At 39.6% G+C, this 25,736-nt stretch overlaps 1 protein-coding gene across 12 annotated transcripts in view; it reads left to right on the forward strand.

The window, feature by feature from the left end:
• ZBTB20 (zinc finger and BTB domain containing 20) overlaps nucleotides 1-25,736 on the forward strand; it is a 488,423-nt gene that overhangs the window by 21,022 nt on the left and 441,665 nt on the right. For 8 of the 12 annotated variants that reach the window (XM_054803890.1, XM_054803864.1, XM_054803899.1 and 5 more), the window contains exon 1: nucleotides 6,903-7,183. The exons of 2 other annotated variants lie outside the window; for them this stretch is intronic. The gene's annotated coding sequence lies outside the window, so the exon portion shown is untranslated. Of the gene's footprint in view, nucleotides 1-6,902; nucleotides 7,184-12,772; nucleotides 12,884-14,404; nucleotides 14,562-25,736 lie in introns of those variants that run through there. 2 more of the 12 variants (XM_054803872.1, XM_054803855.1) reach the window with 2 other exon arrangements.

A 25,736-nucleotide genomic window follows, 5' to 3' on the forward strand; every position in this document is an offset into this window, starting at 1 on the left:
GTATTACATGAATAATGGCACTTAGTGTTGCTCCTTTCAAATATTACAACATTATTATATGTGCTGTGATTTTTTTTTTTGTCACATAGCCTTAGCTTTAAAAAATAAATAATTTTCTGGTTTTTATAATTGTATAGAAAAGCTTAAAAAGTACTTGGGAGCATAAGAGACATTTTTAAAAAAATAATTCTCTGGCTTTTAAGACAATTGCATAACTTTTAGAGCCTACTCAAGATTTTTTGGATGTTTGAAGTTTCAATATGGTTTGTCCCTTTTCTGTACAGTTCCCCCCCCCACTTCATGTGTAGTCAATCAAATGTTGAAGTATGGAATTTCTGTCTTTGTACACCTGATACACATAAATCACATTTTTGTTTCTATTTTTCCAGAAGTGGCTATTCATTTGGGGGTCAGTACTCTCAGATGTGATATTCTAAACTAGAAGATAATTACCTCTTGAAAGAGTAGCATCTTTGAAATTGCTGACATAAACATTTTCCAGGTAGAATTGATTCATGCTCATAAGGTTGTGAAAATACTCAGTTGCACCCAGAGGGTCAAATAACAGCTTCCAAAATATTGCTAGTGACGCCTCTCGCTTTTTTCCCATCTAGAGCAGATCTTCATTTATGATAAGCTTAGTGCATCTCAACTGATATGGCAATCACTAGAGGTGCAGAAGTTTGTTTTGGTTTGTTGGTTGGTTTTGGGTTTTTTTCCTTCTCTACTATTTAAAGAGGGTAAAAGTGATGGCCACCTAGAGCTTCAGCATTGTCACTGTGGCTCATGCCATAACCGTCTGCAATTATTATGACAGTCATCAAATCCTCCTGCGTGCTCCCTAACTTTCTGGGACAAAAATAGAAATCTTTGATAGTCATCCTGGTTATCTGGTAGAAGAATGTACATCCTGACTCGTTCGTTACTGTAGCTCCTTTCAGATGTAAAACTACTTTTTACAATTTGTTGCTCAGTTTGGGATGGATTCAGTATGGATTTCCATAAGTAAATCATCAAGTTTCTAGTCCTTAAATGTTGACTGAACTGCAACATGACTCTTTATAATCAAATTATAGGTAACCTTTGGGAACCATATAGTTATATAATAGAGGGTGCACCATATGATGCAGTAGGCTGTGTAACAAGATCCGATTCTATTGTAACTCCACAGCTTGGATGAGGGCCTTGCACGTTAGCTCAACAGCTAAATTGGTCACAAATGGCCTGCCGATGCAAATAAAGGTAATATCCCAGCACTCTGTAAGTGGAGAGGATGAACACATACATAGCTGAGGCCGCGTATGTAACTGCAGGTTGTTAGGTGTTAAATAATTACAACACAATCTACACATTGAAGACAGAAAGCTAACACCTGAACATCCCAACTGTGTGCATGTACGTGTAATGGGGAGATGGGGATAAAGCATGTGGGAGCCTGAGGACTTTTTGTGTGGTTTGGGTTGTTTGAATTGGAAAATGGTATGTTGGTATGATACTGGTCTTCCGGAGTTTGTTTTATGAGGGGTCTTAGTCCCTGTAGGTGGATTGATACACACCAGTGTTGATGGGTATAAAAGCAAGGGACTGGCTTTGTTGGGACAAAATTTCTTATGTTGCCTCGATCTCACTGTCACAATTTACTGATGTGGCAGCAATATTTACCCAACACAGTACTAGAGTAATGCAGTACTCTCTTATCTGACATGGGATTATTATGCAGTAGAAACACCATTTTGCAGCTTTGTGCAAAGTGGCCTAAGGGCTTTAAGGGAACGGTCATTGTGCAAAGTGTTCCTTTACCGAAGTACTGGTAGTGTCATCATAAAACAAAGTGGGCATTTATGGTACTTGGTATGTATTATTTGCAGACAGATTTTCACAAATCCATTGAAACTGTTCGAGATGTATCAGCTTTGCATCTGATCTATTATTCAGGACATTCTGGGATTAAAAAAACCAAAACCAAACAACATTAGAAAAACCAGTTCTGGTTCAGCAAGTGCACCCCAGTCTTGCCAATCAATTGGGCTGTCTGAGAGCCTGATCCATAGAGACAGCATAGCCTGAACTTCTGGTCAGGAAAGCCTGACATCCCAATCTCACTTCTATTCTAAACACAGTGATTAACTCTTTCTGTTCAGTTTTTACTATCTGTAAAATGGGAATGACAGTAGCATTCTGCCAAAGGAAGTTGTGAGATTTGATTTGTTAATGTGTATGTGCAATTGAACTACGGAATGATGGATCAAAGTTGCTAAATTAAAGGAAAGTATTACTTGTTTGGAGGTCTGGCAGTAAGTAATGACTGCTGAGATGGGAGAACAATTGAGATTCTTTGCATATTGAAAGACACCAGAAGTGCACTGTATTTGTCTCCTTCTGTCCTCAGCATCTTCACCAGTAAACCTGCAGGGATAAAGAGCTTTTGTGTGGTTCTTCTACGTTTTTGTTGACCCCTGCTGATGTAAATCAAACATACTGCCCTCCTGTTCTCTTCAGGTTTAGAAAACCTATTTTTAATCACTTCATACAGGTATCTAATTTGAATCAGCCTGCCACACTGCAGGACTCTTGTGCTTTTTTAATTGGCATCTTTCTCATTACGTTTGAACAAAGTTGCAGAGACACTGCAGGACACCAGTAGAGACATCTGAATCGCCAATCCTTTTGGGCTGGCAACATGATGGTGTGATACCAGGGGAGTCTAGGAGATCTGTGTATGTGGTGAAGGGGAATAAGTGGAATCAATCACGTTCAGATGTGTTGCTGTGAGTGTTTCTAGGTCCTGTCTATACCATCTGAAAGAGAATTGCAACAGAAACTTGCCTGGGAATTTTAACACCAGTATAGTGTTAAACCAGCCTGGTTTCTAAGAACAATTCCTGGGATTCTAGTAAAGCAGAACTCCCTGAAGGCATTGGTGGAACTGTCATAGTGCAGGTATGTGAAGTACATCAAAACCAATGTGCTAACCCACCACAAGGATGGGCAGGATACCCAACCAGTTAATGGAGTCAGCCCCATGTACATTTCCTTAGAATTTGAAAATCAGCCCTTAGATAACTGCTGAGAGGCCAATTTTTTTTTTTTTTTTTTCCAAAGGAAGTACCTCTTAGCCTCAGGCATCGTTATATGATGCTGTGACTCCTTTTCCAGTTGTGGTTGCATACAAGATATACCTAAGCTCAGCATGTTGGTGCACCTGGCAACATAAAAAGAGAGACCAGAGCAGTATAGAATATGTTATTTGGCACCGAAGCGCGCGCCTTCCCTCTCAGTCTGTCATCTAGAATCTTGTCATTTGCAACAAAGACTTTCACAGTTCTGGTGGACAGTTTGATTATTTTTTTTTCCTCTCTCCCCTGTGCTACTGAAGATCAGGGTGTTCTTAGGACTCTGCAGCTCCCTGGGAGAACTGTAGATGGGGCCTCTGCTGTGCCAAGCACCAGATTTTTCCATCTGCCTTAAGGCGCTAGTCATTTTTTCATTCTTTTGCTAGAAGGGTCGGGGCTCCTTTGCCTCCCTAATGACAGTTGCTAGATGCCTTCACCATCACATGGCAGGTGTGTCCAGTGCTGTGACAGAGCTGAAAGCCGTCAGCAGTTACACATCCTCTTTCCTGTTCTGCAAATGAACCCAGTACATAGGCATCAACCTGCTCCCGTAATGGAGAGGAGGAATTGCAGGCCCACAGGAACATGGTGTGACAGTGAGCAGGCTCTCATTGGGCATTCTGAATGAAGCAAACGGGCAAACATTTTTGTATTAGCAAAACATTATTAAATCAGGATTCTCCATTCAATTGCACCACTCAGGACTTTTTACACTCTTTTCGTATGGTTTAGGTAGACTGAATGATTTATAAGACAACAGAGAATGAGGCCATTGATAGTTTGGGTCCATTTAGAAAGACTCACAGGCAAGGAACCAGTTGTACAGATCACATCTTGTGGGGTTTATCAGTCAGGTTGGATTTTATAAAGATTATGGCTAATTGGATGCATTTCTGATTGAGGGTCAAAACTAGCTTAAGTTGGAATCTGCTTTCAAACAATCTCAAGGTTTGAAAATGTGTGGTTTTAGTTCTACAGTTCTGCATGTACCCAAACCACATTGCAACTTTGGGTTTGGGTTCCAGTTTAGGTCTGGTCTAAGTGTTGCCATAACTGGATGGAATTAGGCTCAGTTCTAGCGTTCTTACTGAGATTCAGGCTTCCTGAAAATATGAGGAAATTTGACCTGCAATCCATGTTCAGATACATACATGACATTTTTAAAAAGTTACAGAAAATAAGGATCTAGATACCTTCCAACTTACAGTTTTTGGATCTGGATCAAAGGCAAATCTGAACATAGTTTGAACTTAAGTGTTTCTGACTTAGTACTTGGATTTCAACCTGAATATCTGTTAAATTTGAAGGGTTCAAATCTGTATTTTATCCAAACTTCATACATTTCGGATCTCTCTCTTACACATATTTCTATGTATAAGATAGATAGGATTGAGGAATGAATGTCAGTTTCGGGTCAAATATTTCAGCGTACTAAGAACTTCTTACATCTGATATTCTCATTTTGGTGTAGATTGATTTTTTTTAATTTTTTATTTAATTTTAAATTCAGAGACTATTCATATCATTTGAACTGAAGTATATAAAATCTTATGATTTCCATCAGCCGGCTTTGATACAGGTCCCCTGGATAAAGTATTTATATTTTTCCCATAACATTCTCCATCATAAAACTCTGAGAGATGCCAGGCTGAGATAGGAAGATGAAGCACTTCATATATTTATGGTACCATCTGTTCGTGGAACTACAGTGAGTCCATATTACAGATGGAAAAACTGAGGCAGTGAGTAGTCAATTGGTACATACACAGACAGATCGAGTTACCACAGTTAGAAGTAAAGTCTCCAAATGCTCCTTCTGCTTTCCTGACCTTACATACCCTTCAGGTGATATGGTCATAAAGTCCAGAGAAGCAAATATATAACAGGGCTAAATTTTTGCAATATATATTTGGACTAACTTGTAGAGCTGCCTCTACATATGCCAGGTGTGTATGTAGCTAAATATTACAGAAGGAGTTGAACTAAGTCACCTAATAAAGCTTTTTACTCCTTATATTTTACCCTAAGGTAAGAAAGACTGTGTTTTGATGAAAACACTGATGAAAATTAACCTTTTTGAAAAAAAATTACTTAATCCTTCTGTATTTACTGTACATCTGGATGAAAACAGAATGTTTATAAGCAAAATACAAAAATGTGTAGCAGCTACCAGTGAACAAAACTAATCAAATTCACCAGTCACCAGGCTGGTTAATATTATAAAGACTCTGTGAATCATGAATATCCAGCCAGCCTGAGGGTACAAATCCATGAATCTAGGGAGTTTACCTGTCTCTTTTAGTCAGCAGGCTATCCTTTTTTGATCACTACAATTTAGGCACATATTGCCTAATAATAAATGCGATAATAAAAATGTATTTTGGGAAGTGGGATGTTGTAATAGAGCTTTAGATCAAAAGTGAGATTCATTTTACTTAATTTTAGCCAACTAGAAGCTAGCTGCCTAGCCTAATCTAGTTGTGTAGGCTCCCCTCTCAGTGGAGAGAGCAAGCCAAGGATGGGATGAATCGCTTTTGGGAGGTGCCTGTCTCCCCACTGACAATAGAGGGAGCCTACACAACTGGCTTAGATAGGACACTTGTAGGTGGGTGTGAGTTACTCCAAGCAAATTCTGTGTTAAGCGTAAGGAGATTTGGGTTCTCATCTGTTTTTCCATTGATTTACAGCATAACCTTGGGAGTATCACTTAACACCCCACCCGCACCCCCTGCTTTGCCCTGGACGCAGCTTCTCCATCTAAAAAATACCCTGTGGATAAAGTTCGTGGAGAACCTTTGTCCAAAGATGAAATACCAGTGCAAAATCTTGTTTTCCTGTTCTTGCTACTTTCACGCTCCTGCAGTTGTCATTAAAATCAACAGAATTTTTGTGACAGCATAAGTTTACATGTGATGAGAGGCAGGGCTGAATGAAAATTATTTTAGAAACAGCAGATATGACAGAACATTGTAAAAATAAAAATCTAGTAGCTAGTTATGTGTATTGATTTTCCCGTGTTTACTTTAGCCCCCCCCCCCCCGCCTCCCCCAGCAAAAAAATATAGGGAGTGGGGAGAACATTCTTCAAATTAGACCTATATTTTAAATAACCTTGGCCTGTTTGCAACTGGGAATTTTTTTTTTTTTTTTTTTTTTACTTGAGAGATTTATTTCTGTCCTTGTAACACCATGTACTATATGCATTGCACCTGTTCAGACATAAGCACAGCACATTATTATAGCTGTAGGGGTAGAAGCTTCCCAATATATATTTTTGAAGGGAGGGAATGCTGAGGAGAATAGCCCTCTCTTTTCAATTGTTTACTGAGCAGTCTCTTACGAAGACTTCTTCCTCATCGAGATCAATTTTCCCCGCTCCCCTATTGTCTGGGGAAACCTATCTTCAGGAGCGTCTTTCTTGAAAGATCTCATGACTTTAAAATCATCAGTGGGCTTTGTGTAGTCTGCCTGTCAAAAGAGATATGTTTACACCTTCCCCGCATGTGTTAAAGCTATAAGGTTACGGAGCAGAATGGCTGATACGTTTCGGCGCTTCACGCTAATATGCACAGAAAATGTATTTATGATAATTCTATGGATTGTCTGAAACAATGCATTCCAACATCCTGTAACATAAATAAGAAAGGTGGAGCCAGCCGGCGCTAAACAGTTTATTTGCCAGCGATCCTGCTCAGCCCCGTATACCTTTTTCTACGCTGCCTCAGCCTGGCAGTATTGAACCTGTTGCTGCATTAGCCGAGTTGTATTTTGCTAGATAGGGGAAGGAGGGTTGTCTGCTGTCTGGTAGGAGGGCTTTGTCTGTGTGCGCCTTTCTCTCTCCCTCTCTCTCTCCCTGTCTCTCGCACTCTCGCTCGCTCTCGCTCGCTCTCTCTCGCTCGCTCTCCCTTTCCCGTCTCTGTGGTTTGTAAGGTAGGTTGCAGTGTGTGTATATACACAACATCAAGAGCAGGAAAATGGACTCATTAGGGAGGCAGGCAGTCATTACCACTCACACTGTACTTCCAGGGAGACAGCGACTATGAGGAGACAAACTGAGGACTGGGGAACAAGGTAGGCCAGTCAACTTTTATAAAAAATAAAAGAATAAAGCCTCTGCTCTCCTTAAACCACCAGCACTTCTTTATTCTCCTCCTCCCTCCCCCCCCCCCCGATTTTTAATTTGGAGATGTAAGTTTGCCAGACCTATTTGCTAGCTTAAAATTCGGAACATCTATAGAAGGCCTTACCCTCTACAAATGTTTTTCCCCCTTCTACTTATTTAAGGGTGTGCCCCCTTATGATTCACTTTAATTACTTTTTTTTTTAATCACGAAGGAAACAAATACGTTTGTTTTCCAACACTAGTTCCAAGTAAATCAATATCTTTCACTCTTTTAAAACAGCCCTCTCCGTATGTTTGTGGGTCTCTCTGCTTTTTCTTTTCTGTTTATGCAGTTCCATCTGTCCGTCCATATATCATGTTCTCCTTATTTACTGCTAAATGGGGTTTTATTAGTATTTGCCAATGACTTTTAACTGTAATGCCGGTGACCAGGGTTAACGGTGACTCTCGTTCTTTGTTTTCTATATATATGCACACTGTAAGTTTAAAGTCCGTGCTTGACATACAGTAAATAAAAGCGAAAAAAAAAAAGAGAAAGCAGGTTCTATTCCTCCTGACAGGATTTCTATTCAGAGATTTTGCTGTTTGTCTGTTTTGATCTGGGGGGCGGAGGGGGTTAATTTTTGTTATTGTACATACACTTTTTCCTCCTGGATATTTTTAATGTCTATTTTTCATTATTAGTATTTTTCCAGTTTCCTTTACTAGGAAGAAAGGAGACGTATATTCCAACTTTTATGTTGCTGATCTAATGTAACGTTATGGAGGCATCACTGGGTTAATAAGAATTCAAACTTTCTAAGAGGGAGTTTGTATCCTTGGCTGCCCCCCACCCTCCCACTTTATGCATGGTTATGCTTGTGTTTCCGTGTGTACTGCCGGGGAAGGGAGGGGGGAAGGGAATAGATATTTTTTACAGTGGTGGCAAATTATGAAATCTATCGAGCCATTTTGTCCAGAAATAGTAACTATTTATTTACCATTTTTCATTCCACAAATATGCTGCTTATTTGTAATTTCAAACATTGAAGCTTTTCTCTGTATTAATCTTTTTTTCCTTTTTTTTTTCCTTTTTTTTTTTTCCTTTTTTTTCCCTTCTTTTTTTCTGGGGAGGGATTTGTGATGCATTTCATAGCCCATTTAGCATTGTCGAGTTTTTGGAGCCCAGATTTATCATGGGTTCTAAAGACTGCTTAAATTGATCCATTTAAAATGGTCTTTTTATCTGAGCTTGTCATTTTTCTGTTGGAGGGTAAAACTGCTACTCTGCTGGTAACAAAAAAAAAAAAAGAAAAAGAAAATAAAAGAGATAGTGGAAGTGAGTTACATAAAATGTTCTGGAGAATCCTAAGTAATTATATAAAATGGACGCTGATCAGTGGAGATGTCTCAACAATAACAATCACCTTTTTTAATAGAAAATTATTTATTTAATAGCAAGAGGCGGACTTCTTAAAAACATGCATTAGGCCTTCCTCTTAGCACAAAGAAGTCCATAATGCAATATTCCCAACCCACCTGGGACTGCCTAGGAGATTCTCCAAAACCTTCAAATCCTTTGAAATGTTTCTTAAAAATCCATTATTTTACAGCCAAAGAGATCTTTTGCTGCCAACAGGTTTTTTTGCTGTTGTTTGGGGCTTTTTTTTAGCTGTCCTTTAACTTACGACTCCCCAGTTTCAACAGAAGTGCCTCCTCGCTGAACAAACTAAGTTAATTGAAATCCATAGCAGCAGATCTATTCACTGGCACTACAACTACAGAAACTACTTGCTCCATTTTATTAGCAGCTTTATTTCCAGAACCTGAGCGAAACTTTTCAAGGTTTTATGTATCAGCGTGCCAAGAATCAGTGGCTTCTGTTAGCTGGGGAATGACATTCACTGCTTCCTTCCCCCCCCCCTTTTATTCAACTTCTAAATTAATATTTTGTTGATAGATTTTAAATGCGTTTGTTGCTTCAAACGACCTGTTGACTGTAACAAGGTATTTCCTCCCATCTTAAAGTTTGAATCTCAAGCTTTGAAACTCAGATTCGGGCGTAGAGGAGATGCTGAAGTTATGCCAAAAATGTAGGGGTCCTAAAGGTGGAGTAGCTGATGCCTTTGGGTGGTGGTCAGCCTGGAGCAACGGAGCTGGAGCGTTCGCAGACATCCCCCTCGTGGGGTGGGTGGGTATTCAGGCACCTGTCATTTTCCCCTGAACCACTGCAGGTGTACGTTCCTCAACAGCCCAGGTTTTTTTGTAGGAAGGTACATGGACCTGTCCTCAGGATTCTTACGCGTACGTTTAGCAGAAGCTCAGCCTTATCTTAACATTTTTGAAAAACTTTATAAATGACTACAGGATACCTCTTGATTTTATGAAAACCCCAGGCAAGAAGAATTCGAGCAGAGAAGGAGAATTGGAGTAGGAGAAACCTTTTTCATTACCCAGTAAGATCTCTTTTTTTTAATCTTAAAAACTTTTTCACTAGGAGGATTTAATTTTCTTTGAACCCCAAGTATATTCTGGGAAAAATAAAAAAATCTTAGCCCTTCTGATAGCACAAAGCCGGTTTGCAGTCTGGATAATACAGCAGAGGGTAAAGTATGCCTAAGTAAACTTAAATCCGGCATATGATGCTGTAGCTGGAACTCGGGGAGCGTCAAGCCTTTTGGCCAGGGGGCTAGGACCAAGTTTGGCGGGGCGGTGTGGGGTGCTCTGGGTTCCCATGCTTGCAGCCTGGGCAGCTGTGCGGAGCAGAACTCACGGTGTTGATTGGGTCACTGTGCGCTTTATTTTAGCGTTGGAGCAGACAGTTATCTAACACACCCACACGAGGAAGTGCTCTGGAGCAGTTATTTCATGCTTTGCCATGCCCTGTAGCTAGAGTAATTTTGGGCTGAATGGCATGTGTATATGGCTCTTTCACTCCTGTGAGACGAAAAGCAACGCTGTTGGGTTTTTTGTGTGTGTGTTTTTTGTGCTGTTTGTTTTTTTTTTTTTTTTCAACGGGACCAAAAACGGGATGTAAGACAATCAAATCCAAATACCAAACAAATACCAAGTCAAATTAATTTTAGTAGTAGAGGATTTTGCTTTTTTCTTAAAGGAGGAAAAAATATCAATCTTGTTTATTTTGATAAAGACAGTTGTAGCAATTTCCTGAGTTGGATATACCATTATTATAAATATTACTCACAGTTTTCCTATTTTCACATTTTCTTTATAGGCCCAGCTTATTCATAAGGGAAAACAGCTGCAGAAAATTAAAAAAATGTAATACTATTTATATAAAACTTTGATGTAAATAGGCAACAGTGTCCCCTGCTAGAGAATTCTGTGGGATGGCTTACAAATCCCATACAAGGGAGATTACAGTCTTAGATAAATTATTATTTAAATCATTTCAGGAAAACCCTGTTCATTTTTGCAGACCATATGAGGTTTTAAGCAGAATGATTTGAATAGGAGTTCTGTTTAGAAATTGATGGCATACTGTGGCCTTATAGATTTCAGTTGGTTTCACTCCTGTCTCTTTTTATAGGACTTTTTTACACTGTGATCTGTATGGTGAAGAGCTTCTACTGAAAGAAATACATTAATGTTAATAGAAAATTAAATGCTGAAATTTAACTTCAAGTTACTTAATTATTTTTTAAGCAAAACTTTTAGAAAATCCTTTATAAATACTGTTTTGTTTGTTTGTTTTTTTTTAAAAAAATGGAACAATGCACCAGAAATAGTTGGTTTTAAAGAATAACTTGTTCCCTCTGTAGGGTCTTCAGTTCAAACTGTGCTGCAGATGGAAAATCATGGCAAATTCAAGTGAAATGAACTTCACTGATTTTGTTAGCTTGTCCCAAGAAAATTCAGAAAGTAAACTATCAGCTGTGAAAAAGAAATTGGATTTTTAATTATCTGTGCCAATAATCCAGGTTTCTCTTGGTAAAGAGTAGTGTTTAACCATGTCCCAAATCTTACGATACTTTTGTAATATCTCTACAGCTTTAACTTGAGCAGATTTTCACAGATTTATCAAACTTGCAGTGAGGAGTGAATAAACGCAGAGGCTTTTTTCCAGGGTGGTTTTTGCTTTGACAATGTTACCCATATTCCTGGTTATTATTTATCTTAAAAGTTAATATTTAGTTCTAACGGCACTGATCCGGTTGTCCTCTAATAGGAAACTGGCATTTCAGAATGATTACTGCCTATGTCTTTCACGTTTTTGTACATTTTTGTACTTAATCGCGTACTGTGACGGCATTTTGACCGCCTGGTGCTGGCGGTAGTTCTGTTTGCAGACAGGTCTTGTAAAACGGTCACCGGAGGCATGGGGACGTGCACCACCTCCTCCTTCCATAGCCACTGGGGCAGCCAGAACTGCGGTGCCGCGGGGCAGGTTGTTACACGTCCCAGAGATTTGCAAGAAGAAAAAAAGTTCAGCTTTTATCACGTACAGTGAAGACTGTATATCTTGAAGTAGTTAAAAATATAGCAATGGGAAATCGGGCTAATGGGCTAAAGCTGTCTTTAAAAGAAATAAATAAATTGTTCCTCTGACAGCTGGCGTTTGATGAAATGAGTGCAGAGGGTCCCAGCCTGTTTGTTTCCGATGGGGCAGTTGTTCACCTTGCAGAAAAGCGAGCTGCTGACTAAGATGGCACTAGGTGGCACTATGGGAAGAAAGGTCATGGACTATGCGAGCGCAAAGGCTGAAATCCTTTCATGCCAAGAAGTGGTCTCTTCCCATCAGCAACAGCCTGTCCTGCCAGCCTCGTGGAGGGCGGATTTGTAGCCTGTGCTGTACTTGTTGTTTTCAGGTACTGCTCCTCAACGTCTTTCATGAAGGATAGGTATTCTAACAGAAACCAATCCTACGCCATTCAAACACTGGCAGTGTCTTTAGGAGTTTATTCTTCAATGCCTTGTGTCGTATGCCTTTCCTTGTGCTTTTCTAAAGTGGGTGGACGCAGACCCCGTGATAAGATTTTTATGTCCAGTTTGCACAAGTGTAAATGACAGTACCAATGGTGAACCAAAACCCATATGGTCTTCCTGAATGTTTGCACTAGTGTCAAATTGGTGGTTATACAAGTCTGTATTAAAAACAGTTGGTAACTGCAGTGAAGAGGAAGGAAAACCTGAACGGGCATTGCTTCCAACCCTCTGCAGAGCACCTATGGGAAATCCTTTACAGGACAGAAGTGGTGCCATTCTGCAAGTTAAACCTGTAGGTGACCTCTTAATGTTACGCTTCCATAGTAAATTTATCTTGGGATTGTGGTAGAGCTAAAAATGCAGGCAAGTATAGTGTGCCCTTTGATTTCGAGGTAAATACAGCATGGAAATTACTCTACTGGTGGTGTGGGTTTTTTTTTCCAACTAAAAGACAAGATTTCTAATATCTTGCTTCTAAAATCATCAATAGCTGGAAGTGCGATCAGCCCCTTGAGGATACAAAAGTAGGACTGGGAAGGTTGCCTTATGGACTTAAGAGTTGTCCTTTCAGCCGACTGAAAGTTAATTATTGATTTCTCTTTCCTCCCTAGAGATCCCTATGCCTTTCTTTCTGGCTAGAAAGTTAGTGGTCACAGTGCAGGAATTTGAGAGCAATCGTCGTGTGGCAACACAAGATTTCATGGGCAGGATGTCAGGAACGGGTAAGATGGAGGTTGATATGGGGAGGAATGAAAGACAACTAGGTAAAAGCCTATGTCCACTATCGTTTTATGTGGGGTGGACGTGGAGCCTGTTATTCTCCATGGCTTTGGCTCCTGAACTCCTAGCAATTTGATAGCTAAGTGAGTCACAGACATCAGTGACAGAGAGGAATGCTGAGAATAAAAACAAAACAGCAACAAAAAACCCAACCAAAAAATCTCATTGTTTAGGCACAAACACAAGAAAACCATGTTTAATTGCTAATGTGCTCCCTCTGCTGGTTCTCTAAAACTAACAAATGCTATTCCCAGGAGACCGGGCCACACCCTCGGGGACACTGCCTTGCAAAAATTGTGTTTAAATGAATGGCTTTGAGCTCTCTTGCAATGAGCGGTATTAACAGCAAAAGAAGTCTTCTGACGAAGTATGTTAAAGCCTTATATACTGAGCATGACTGCTGAGAAAGGTCATGAAATGTCCAATCCTGTAATTCAGCCTTTTTTGCTTTGTTTCCAGTCTGACTTATATTTGCTAGGCCTCTCTTTTTCTATCGTTTCCCAAAGTTTGTATTTTCTATTTTGCTGCTGCTTCTAGGATTTTTCCCATCTGAAGGAGTTTTAAAAAATGTTCTCATCGGTGCTTTTAGTTTCAATTTTAGCGCATGTAGTATCTGAAGAAGCCCTACTGTAGCTTAGGCTTTGGCAGCTTCCAATTCTTTCTGTCACTGTCAGTTAAATCTGCTTGTCAGCTTTATACTGTTGTGCCCACTTCATCCTGTCCTTTGGCTTGAATACCGGCTGTTTTTTCAGGATACTCTTGAACATCCTTCCTTGTTGTGATGAATCTGTATTTCTTTTCCAAACATAGACTGAATTGTTTAATATGCTCCCTACACAGCACATTTCCCCAGTAGATAAGTTTTTAAAATCCAGCATTTTGTACTTTCATGCTATGAAAAATGTCTAAGTCCTGGCTAAGACTGAGTATTGGAGAAAAAACTGAAGAAAGCTTTATTAATTCCCGTAGAATATTTGGAATGTGTGGAACATTTCTGACATGGTAATTATATAATGAAAAATTGTCCTGTATTTCCCGTATTTTCCACCTACATGGACTGTCATGATAAAGAGCCTCGTCTTGCAGCCGTTGACACATCAGTGGGAATCAGCTGTGCCGAGCTGTTGTAGGACTGGGCTCAAGTTTTCCATGTAGAGTAGTGAAAAGTTTCCTTTCTGCAAGTCTCATGCTTCCTATCTAGGTGACTGCTTATTAAATCTTTATCCAGTAGGGACAATAAACCAAACAGCCTGGTGGGTAGCTAATTGGCTGGAGTGACTCAAGCCACGTATAAATCTCATTTGTACTCAGTACATTGACTCTCTCTGGCCTCGTCTCTCACTCTAGTATTCGTTCATTTTGAGACGGCTTGAATATAATGCAAAGAAAATAATCCCTGTTTATTTCTCAAAGTGTCTCAAAGGATGTTTGTGGGATGATTCTCCATTATTTCCCTTTCATAGGCCCTGCAGTTTAGGAATCCATCCTCCTGAAACATAGCGCGCGGAACTGGCCCCCTGTGTGGGCAGTCACGGCAGAGCCATCAGAAAACCAGTGTAGCGCTGAAACCGCATCGCCCTCCTGTCACCGGGTCCCTGGATGTGAGGAATCGTAGCAGGGGTTGGTATCTCTAGGCTAGCTTGCTCTCCTGCTGTACCTACTTTGGGGATAAACAGAGAATTCAGCGCCTGGGGCTACCAATCTGGCACCTTTTGCTAGTGCTAAACTAATACAAGTGATTAGAAGCGACACGAGTTCCCGGCGAAGGCCCAGCCTGTCCTGGCTCATGGGCGGACTGTTTGAAGTCCAAGCCGTGTTTTGTAATTTCCAGCATTTCACAAAAATACGGCTATTTTTCTCCTCTCCAAGTCATGGCCAAGTTTTTAAAGCTTCAAAACTTGCTCCAATTGGATAGAAAAAGTGTGTTTTTAAGATAGTGACATTTCCCAAATGAGCTGGTTCCTTCTGCGCTATACCAACTTCAAATCGTTTATCCACTAAGTCAGTCAGGCTCAGCCTGAAACATTTCACTGCTGTGAAAGCAGCTGCTCCTGAATGAAGTTAAAAGCCAGTTGTGCTTTTGCAGTACATTTGGCTATGTTGTACTTTGTGCCGGACAAGAGAAAGCTCAGTATTTTTCCCTGGTGCTGGGCATTTCTGGATTCTGGAATTAACTTTCTGTTAATCTCTTGAGTCCCTTTTTACAGGGGACTGGATCCCATTCAAAGCCTTTCTTAATACTTTTTTTAGAGAACTTTTTTTTTTTTTGTTAATCTGTGTACAGACATCTTAAATATTTTTGTCAGCAGAAAGCTGTGGTGCACTGTCAGAAGTTGTCATCTGATTGCAGTGCAGTCACTACTGTGATGTATGCAAGTGCGTAGGTACCCGTGAGGATAACCCATTGATTAGGGAAGCAGGATTCGTAGTTTGTTTCTAGTTTTCTGTGTAACTTTCAACAAGTCACTTCATTTCTCAATGTCTCAGTTACTCATTTTCAAGATGGGGATAATGATGTTTATCAGTTTATCTGATGTTTATCAGTTGGGAGAGTGTTTGTTATAGTTATATTAGCTAATTTTATTGTTGTTGTTAGAATCTTTCCCTCTGAAATTTGTGCCTCGTTATCACCCTAAAAGTGCATTGCACCTCTTTCTTTACTCTAATGGGTTTGCTTTAGCCTACCAATGAAGTTTTTGAATACTTGTGGTCTTTTTCTGGTATGTCAGAATATAACTGACACCTGAGGTCTTGGTTTTGGGGTTTTTTTTGGTGGGTTGTGGGGGTTTTTGGTTTTTTTGGGGTTTTTTTTTTTTGTTTTTTTTGAGGAAGTTTTTATCTCAGGGAGATTAAGAGCTAGGATTTAGCTAGGTAGTTTAGATGGCAGTAACTGTTTGGCCCTGATCATGCAGGCTGTATTATGTTGGATCTCAGGTGAATTTTGCATATGTTTTGAGCCACATACTTTCACTGCTTTCAGCCCTAGGCTGTCTTGACCGAACTGCTATTAATAACTGAGCTAGCTCAGTTAAAGATGTCTCTATGATGGGGTGAGAGCTCTCTTGTCTAGATCACATCCCTATCCAGCCCTGTGAGAATTTAATCTGCCACCAAAATTAACTTAATTTTCATTCCACATCTTTTTCAGGTGAAAAAGTGCAAAACAAAAAGGAAGTGAGCTAAAAAGAACTTTTCTGGTTTCCTGGTTAAGACTGGTTGTGCAGGAACACAGTTTAGTTGACTGTAAGCTGTTTTAGAGAGTTATTAAAATCTGCTTGAGTAATGTTACTATGGAACATTGGCTTCAATGTGGTAGAAGGATACAAATGGAGCATTTAGGAGGGAGATTTGGGAAGAATGTGAGCAGCTAGAAGAAATAAAAGCTGAGACGCAGGCAGGGGGCAGAGCTGTTCAAAGAAAATGAGGACAAAAAGTCTGAACTTCATGCAAAAAGAGGGGCTAACTTGGTCCCGCTGACAGGAGAGGGAGAAAATTTTAGCAGCAGGATTCTGTATGAGTAGGACCAGAGTGGGGTGGGACGAGGCCACAGCCCTTTCCTTTTCCCTCATGAGCAGTGAGCTGGAATAATCATCATACAATAATCATCTTCAGAGGACTGTGCTCTTGGGATAAGAAGTTCCACGTGAAATTTCTGAATGTCTGTGTCTCTGCTAAAATGTTTATGGGTCATATTTTGCCCAAGTTACATTTGTATAAAAGTGGACCAATTCCATGAAATTTAAAAGAATCAACATTGAACCAAGAGCTGAATTTAGCTTTGTATTTCTAGCCTACTGGCTGCAGCTGGAATACATCTGAAGCTGTAAAGATGATGCATGGTACTCCAGAAGTGATTTGTGACCAGGAGACAGTTTTCTTTAGGACAGTGCTGCTGAATTTGACCTCATTTTTGCTGTGTTAGATACTGTCTCCCTTGTGGCAGCATACATCGATGTATTAATAAGATTCTTACCAGATCTCTCCTTGAAAGTTGATGAAAAGGCTTGCTTTTAGGAGGTGCTGGTGATTATTCTTGTAATGCCCAGGCAAAGCCTGCAAAGAATTTAACATCCAAAAAGGTACCTTTTTTGTTGTTGTTGCTCATCTGCAAAGGTTTAATCCTGAGACCTTGTATCGTTTTTTTCGTTTTGTTTTGCTTTGCTTTGTTCTCATTACCCCCAAAAAAAGAGCCGGTGCTGTCTAAGAGCCAGTGCCAGTTCTAAGTCTCTCCTAGGCTTTTTTATCTAAAGGAGTGACACACATACTTCACAACAGAGAGCAGTTATCAGCTGAGTTCAGCCAGAGAAGGGAATGCTCACAAAAGGTTCCAGGACAGTTTAGCCAGAGATAGCTGCTGATATGAATAAATAGCACTTTGAATTTCTGAAGAAACTTGTTCAAATACCTTACAGCACTTAATGAAAGTAGTTAATTTAGTTTTGCTTAACTCCAGTAGCTGAATCAACATTATTATTTCCATTTTTCAATCAGGAGCAATCGAGGCACAGAGAGAAAGAGGAAATGGTGCCTTTCTTTCTTCCTTCCTCAGTGTATTGTACATGCGGATGTACATGGGACTTGGAAAAGTACAGACTGTATGCCATGGATAAAGGAAGCTGAGATGATTCTTGGCCATATTAAAGACCATTAGACTTTTTTTACACCATTGTGGTGTTGTAAAACATATGCAACTTCTTTGCCATTAAAGTCTTATCCCATTCTGAAAGTAGAAATAAAAAGACCCTATAGTAAGGGAAAATTGAGGCCAAACACATTTAACATACCCACATGTCAACAAAGTCTTATTTTTAATAGCCGAGTTTTTAAAAAAATAAGATTCTTTTTGATATTTTGTTTGCTTATTTGTAATTACTCTTAACTCAGTTAATATAACTTCTAAGACTTGTAAGCAACAAATTTATTTTTTTTCCCCAATTGACGTTCCCACAACTGGATATGTCCCAATGAGCTCCAGTGTTAGCTTTGTCCAAGAAGTAGATGTTCGAAAACTGGACCAGTCTGTCACCTCTTTTTGTACAACTATAATCAGAGGGAAGGATTATACCTGGCTGAAATAAATAGTGGTGTTGCTTGCTCCACAAAATAGGCATCAAAGGAAGACTGAAGCTCCCTATCACAAATAAAGACAAAAGTACCTTCAAATAGTTACATTGTTCTAGACTTCTTGTATGTATAATTGCATGTATGTGCAACTACTGTTAACTTCTATGGGATCTGCAATATGTAAAGGAGAAAATAGCCCCTAAGGGTTCTTTGGACACAAGCATTTAAAGAGGATTGTTACTTGTCTGTTTAAGCTGTCAGTGGAGACAAAGCACATGCAAGTAATAATGGGAGCCTGCAAGTACTGGATTTGGGCAGAGCGCAGATATGTTGCTGCTGAGGCATCTGTCAGAGAATGAACAGTAGGAGAAACTGAATTGTTTGTACATTCAACCTGAAAACTGTACAATGAATACCTACATTTAACTTTTTGTTACTTGAGAATGAGATTCAGATCTCAGTTCTTGAAAACTTGCAAACAAGTTTTGCGTTTGTACTGCTTTCTAATATCTTTTCACTTCGCGAGAGCCAGTTTTAATGTCTGTTGATGCTTAGAAGACCAGATTGGAAGGATAGCAACAGAAAGTTTTATTAGCCAGCACAATTAATACTTTCTTCTTTGAGAGCCAAATTCATCTAGCGTAGTATGTTTACAAAAGAAAAGGCTGGAATGCACAATAAGGTTTTCCCTTTATCAGAGACATATGGACTCACCATCGCTGGATATATTTGTGAGACTCTATAACAAAGAACACTCCTCAGGCATGTCTCACATTTCAAGATTGAAGGGCAAACTGGATGAATGTCCCTTCTAGGAAATGGATGAAGCAGCTTTTTCATATGCAATCTCCAATTCCGGTAATCCCCAAGAAGCTTGTAAAAGCCAGGATGGAGTCAGTAAAACCCCGTCTTATTAACCTCCAAAAGGATACAAAGGAGTTTGGATCGCAAGGCTGGTGTGGATGCCAAGTGCACCTCTTAAGTACTCTCATACTGTGTCAGCCTGCTGTAACTTTTGGTAGATACAATGCAATAAGGTTCATGAAATAGATGAATACAGTAGATGAAGAGACCAGGTTTACTGGGAGAATTCCTACCTGAAAAAGGCAAGTCAAGTTTGTACAAGAAAGCCAGTAAATGTCTTTTCCCCCCTCTACCCCTTCTCACTAGAGATTTTTCCCCTGTTCCTCTTTCACAGATACATAATGACCTGTTCCATAGATTGGTCTCCATCTCTGCTGATAAGCATTGGTCCTGTGAGAGATTATCAAGTCAATTGTATTTGACTCCTCTTACTTTGCTAAACTCGGGCATAGGGAAGTTCTACAGAGGTTCTCTATTACATAGTTGCCTCTATATGCTATTGTGGTAATAAAAACTGGCAACTTTTTTTCCTCTCATTAAGCATCTCCACTGTTATGCTTTTACTTAAATGAGCTTCTGGGTTTATTTTTTAATTTACTGAGGTACAACTTTGTTATCTATAATTAGGACACATGGAGTCTTCAGAACTCCAAAGGAATGCTTTATATTCTTAACCGTTTTATGGAACTCACATCTTTGTGGCCTTTCCTTTGGTTTTGATGGGGATCACCAATGTATTTAAGGGGAAATTCTTCTTGGCCTTCCTGTTTTCCTAAGTTTCAAATGTGCCTAGAGATCAGTGAGGTGGAAGCACAGTGGAGAGTTTGGAATCTGGAAGAATGACTCGTCAGGGATTTCTCCGAGCTTTCTGGGAGGCCTGGGTAAATGAGCTGAATTTCTGGGTGAACTGCTGTTAACCAGAATTGGTGAGGCTCCTTGCCTTGTCAGAGAGAATCTTGCTTCCTTTCAGAGCACAGAAGAAAGGCCAGGCAGGAAGTAATTCTGCATGATTCAAGAGAGACTTGAAAGGTCTATACTCTATTTTTTAGGAAATACGCAGGCAAGAGCCTACTTTGTCATATGCATAAAACTGTAAAGCTTCAAATTTTTATTGCTCAGTGCTTATTTTATAAAGCTATTACTTTTCTGTATCTTTATTCTCAACACCTGTATATTTAGCCTTAACAAAAGCGTAGTGAACTGAGCAGGTGGAACGGTGTTCAATTTGCTTGCTTTATTTTTTGCCTGAGCAGGTCACGTACCCACTCCTTGTGGCAGAAGGGGCCATACACCATGGTTCCTTCTCTGCAGTGTGACCAGATCTGTTGTGTGTGCACAGTAAAACCGAGCTGGGCAGAACTCAGTCAAGGTGCACCAAGCTTACCTCTTGTGTGTGATACAACTGTAATAATGTCCGTGCCCAGGAGCTCCAAAGCTTCCTGTAATCACTGGATTTACTGTGAATGTGCCATAACTAGTTTGGATGTTTGAAGTATGTCCGACATGTCCCAAAATTGCTTGACTGCATTCATGGTAGTTCTCTCAGCAGCTGTGCTGAGCTTGCGTAGGAGTAGGTTCTTCTGGATAAGCATCATCAGGAGAAGGTCATGAGTGAGATAAACAAAAGTCAAGCATCGTAAGTACTGTCTTCAAACACTGAATTTTATTCTTTTGTAATTCAGGTATTGTTTATAATGGCCTTAGATAGGGCATGTGCAAGAAGAGAATATGTGAGAAATGTAAATAAGAGGATTTTTTGGGTCTGTTGCAGACCTTCTTACTGATCCAGGTTCTTCAGCTTCACCTCTCTGCTATTCTGTTCCCTAGCAGTAAAATGAAATAATGAGAGTAACTTCTGCATGCCTTGAAGCTTAATGACTGTTTTGTGAAGTGCTCAGAAATCTTTAGGTGAAAAAAGCTGGGGATAAAATAGTGATTATTGCCATGTTTACCTTCTCTTGATCTGAGAGGAGCAAGCAGAAAATGCAAACACTTGTGTTACCATGAGAAATGAAGATGTGATCATTTAAAAAATTTTCCCAATACAGTTGCCTTTCATGCCACCTGGAAATTTCTCCAGAAAACTGTATTCTGAAGCTTTAATCCCTTCCTTCCTTATAGTGTTTTGCCTGATCACATCATCAGTAGAAAAATACAGAAGCGAAACAAAGGGTAGTAGTTCTAAAAGGCAAATTTTGACGCTTCTAAACCTTGTATCCTGCTGATGTCAGTAGAAGATTTAATTCCAGTCGAGGGTTGCAGTTAGTTGCAGAGGATGAGCAGAGGTGGGTATTTGGGTAGAGAGGAAAGCAACCAGCAAGTGTCCACCTGGGTTCTGCAAAGGACTGAAAGACTTCCAGTTGGGAGGCTAACCCCCAGCGATGGAGAAGCGTGGCTTTGACATGATGAGGGATGCTGATGTGTTGCTTATATCTTAAACCCTGGCAGAGAGAAGTGTTCAGGAGGATGGGATTTAGAAGTAGAATAGAGGTGAATCTAAATTAGGTAGAAACAAAGGGTGAAGAAAAAGAGGAAGGTGCAGTTCGACAGCAGTAACTGTCTAGATGCCTGTGTTTGTTCTGGAGTTTGTGGAGCTGAGTCTCACCAGCAGCAGTGCTGTGTGTAGTGTGCTCAGTGTAAATAGAAACCATAAATAGTTTTGTAGAGAGTCAAGATTTTATGTTGCTTGTGAAGTCGGACGTATTGTGACTCTTGGCTCTGCCATTTCTTTCCTTTCCCTTATTGGTGGGATAAAGTTGATATTGCTTAGCCCAAATTCACATATATGAATACGCTTTCATCTCTTTCTCTGTTGCTTTGTTTATCTGTCTCCGTCTATCTCTCTGTGCGCCTGCTGCTTGTCTGCCTGCCAGTTTTTTCTTTGTCTCTATCACTTCATCATTGAACCCATCTGTGTAGAAAATGGGATATTTGGCTGTCTTGTATTTTTTTTTTTTTTATTATTTGTGTCATTTTGTTCCCTCAGACTTACGAGGATAAAACTCGCACTCCTGGGGGTGCCAGGCATTTCAGATCTTGCATTTAGGAGGAGCCGTGATGCTTTTTGCGTCTGTTTGTCTGTCCATCTGTCTGCTGGTCTATAATAAGCTGTGCAGCGAGACAGCAGCTTACTATCTGTGTGTGTGAAATTAGCTAATTGGTGTTAGCAGCAATATTTTCACATGTTTTATAAGCAAAGTGCAGCAAGGTATATAAATGTAGATATGATCCAGAGACACACACACATACACACACACGCGCGCGCACGCAAGCCTGTCGCTGCTCATGCATAGACGCTCAGAAGTAATTAATGTTAATAAGATTTTAATGTGCTTGTGAGATCATAATGAGGAGAAATGAATGCTCTGATTAGAAAAAGGTAACTGTGTGTGTGTTTTGGCTTAGAACAAGATTTCCCCTCTTTTTTATAAATCACAATTTCAGAACTTGTTTGTGATTGCATCAATCGGTTTTTATTTTCAAATTAGAGGTCTGTTTAGCCATTTGAATGATTAGCCAAATAAATGGGTAAAACCCTGATCATAAGGAATGGTGCAGATTATTATTTTTTTTCCTCTTAGAAAGCAATGCTACTACATGACAGGGCTGGGCAGCCTCATCCTTCTAGCATTACGTTTTTTTTTGATGCTGCTTTTAAAGCCTCATCAGAAATTGCTCTCGGAGACAGTACTCATTTTTTTACAAATAGAGATGTTTATCTATAGGTGTCTGCAATGCATAATCAACCACTGAAACTATCGTGCCAAGGCACATTCCTGTTCATCAGTAATGAAGACTCCTCAGAGTCCAGATGATCACATGATACCTTGATAATATTTTGAAATAATTAGTTTAAGAAAGCAGAACTGTATACATGTATTTTTTTTTCTTTTAATCAGTCGGTTTCCAAATAAGAGAGATGGGAAAGTGTTTGCAGGGAATATTTTACAAGCTAAGATGTTTTTTCATCCTGGATGCTGTGTAGTCACCAGACCCCAGGCTGGTTAAAATCCAGCTGGACACTAGGGGTCCTTCTCTCCAGCATATCAGTGAAAATATTGTCCAGAGGGCTTTACTTTCATTTGCGTATTTATTATTGTTATTATTTTGAGTAATAAAATATATCAAAATATTAAAAAGTTCTTGCTTGATAGTGCTATGCAAATCACTTTGGGATTGGGATAATTTTTTTTTTATTGACACTGAGAGGTTAAATATTCTGTTTTAAAAACATCTAGAATTAAAAATGCAAGTTTAAAAAGTCCATGCTCCAGTGCATCCCATGTTGCATACTATCCACTTATTTATTTTGGTGGCACCTGGCTTGAATAGTGTTTTAAAGTGTTAGATCTACATATGGATTCATGGAATATGGTTCATTCCCAGAAAGTGCTGAGGTACCACAACAGCGGTTGCAATGAGAAGTGATAGAACATGGTGATAAGATTGCAATTTCCAAACCGTGCTGAGTAAAAACCAGTGTCAGTAGATAACAGCTTTGACGTGATTCGAAGTCTCTGAAGATGATGATGTGACACTTCGTTTATAATGAATGAATTTATTTTGGGGAAAGGAAACATCAGGCATTATGTATATTTGTATATTCCTCTAAACACCCCTTTCAGCCAGCTGCTATACAGTACGGCCTCTAACTCTGTCATTCAGATAGCTCAATCAATGAACTTAATACAGGAATTTTAATTTTCTGAGATACCTAGGGATATCATCTGCATGTGTGTGTGCTTAAGTGTGTTTGTGTGAGTGCATCATTGAAACCTGAACATCCATGCAGTAAGGCCAAAACAAAGTATTGTCCAACTGCTGCCAGTATCCAGGTCAGTTTTAATGACCCTGGATGGAACAAGGACACCTTTGCTGCTCCTAAGTGCTGATAGTTTGAGAAGTGCTTTTGACCTTGATAAAATGGTAGTCTGAGCTCTCACTGTAAGGAAGCAACTAATTTGCTTTAAAAATCATTGATCCTTTCTATAGATAATTTTATTAGAATCTTTTGAGAAATACCAATGCCAGTTTAAGGATTAGTATTGAATTGAATTAGTATTGAATTCATGGAATGTGATTCATTTCCAGAAAGTGCTGAGGTACCACAACAGTGGTTGTGATGAGAAATGGTAAAGCATGGTGATATGATTGCCATTTCCAAATCATCATGAACAAAACCAGTGTCAGTAGATACAGTTTTGACATGATTTGAAGTCTCTAAAGAAGATGATGTGGCAGTTCAAATCCCACTTTGGGGTTAGTATCCTCTTGCATTTTTTTTTCATTGTCTGTTTTTGCATGTTTCCTGTATGTTAACATGCCAGTTTCCAAGACTGGAAGAGTGAGAGTAGGAGCAAAGTAATGGTAAACTCCAAAACCACTGAATTTCCACCTTGGAGGAGGAAGCAGCTAAGCAATGCGAGGACTTGCTCTTTAGTTTCTCGGTGTTCTAGATAGAAAACATTGAAGAAAACACTTAGTTTGATGTTCACAACATCAGAGATGAAGTAGCAAAGCTCCCTTCAGCTATAGACTGAAAACTCCTTGAGGCTTGGGGAACTCAGGAAGAGCTGAGGCAAATTGGCTAAATGCATGAAGTCAGTATGCAAAAATGAGTTGTGCTGAATCCTTGGGGGACTGCTTTAATTCAGCAGTAAATTAGTCTTAGACCAATGTAGCTTAACTGAATAAGGAGCTACAGGGAGCTTTGCTGTTGAATTAGAGCATCTACTCACAGCTTCAAGAGAATTAAATGTGTCCATATTGGTGTCAGACCTTTAGTTGATTTGCCTTAACTTTCTCAACGTCTCCATGCAGACTTGGCTTAAGAGATAGATAAACTGTCCCAAGCAATTCATTCTGTGCTGGGGATCCAGAACAAAACCAATTTCTATAGCTTCTTTGCTCTGAGCAACATACCATAACACCAACTATTGCACTGTTCTTGACAGAGTACTGGTTGCCCTGCCTCTCCTTGGACACCATTGTTTTCCTGTGCAGTTGTTGGAGGGGTCCACAGATACTCAAGATGGCTTTCTGTTACAGACAGTTTGTACGTACATAAGGTCCAATATTTAGGAATAAAACACACCAGAGGTAGAGATACCATGCATTGGCAGGGACTTCTAGAATTATTACAAGAAAAGCAAGTGTATTCATGAGTTCTGTTTCTGCTTGGCAACTAGCTGCTTTACTTACATTTGGCTACACTGGTGTAGGATTAGTTCAAAGATGACAAATAGGATTTTGGGGTGGTCATTTTTGGTTGTGATGGCAGAACAGAATATGGTGGGAGCGTAGTAATGACAAGCTACCTTGGGAGAAACTAATTTTCTCTTAAGCCTATGCACAGTGTGAGAGTAGGAGCTCGTAACTGTATGTTGAGATTGTGCCCTGAAGAATGTTTTACAGTATGTTTGCCAGCCTTACTCATATTACACTTGTTTAATTTGACTTTGTTCCTAAGTACACGTATAAGGTTAAAATGCTATTAATTCATAAAGTTCATAATTGACAGACTGATTGTGAGTTAGTTGATAAAATCTCTGTGCTAAACAATACTGGATTTGCACAGTGAAAATTCTCTGCATAAGTATGGATTTTAAAAATATCTGTAGGTTCTAGCTCTGTCAGGCCAGCAGAGAAAGTAAGTGATCAACTTGAAAGCTTCATTGGAGATGGTCCCCTGCTAGTCTCAAAGAGGGGATGTTTGTTCAAGTATGCTAACTGATCTCAGGGGTTTTTGTATGACCTGGAGACAGAAAACATACATCCTAAAACTATGAAAACTTAAGCTTTAAAATAACTGATTACCTCCTCTTACTTGCCCAATTCCATATTTATGTTTCTGAATAAGTAGCTACT

The sequence above is a fragment of the Grus americana genome, chromosome 1 (assembly GCF_028858705.1).
Source record: "Grus americana isolate bGruAme1 chromosome 1, bGruAme1.mat, whole genome shotgun sequence".
Taxonomy (NCBI): domain Eukaryota; kingdom Metazoa; phylum Chordata; class Aves; order Gruiformes; family Gruidae; genus Grus; species Grus americana.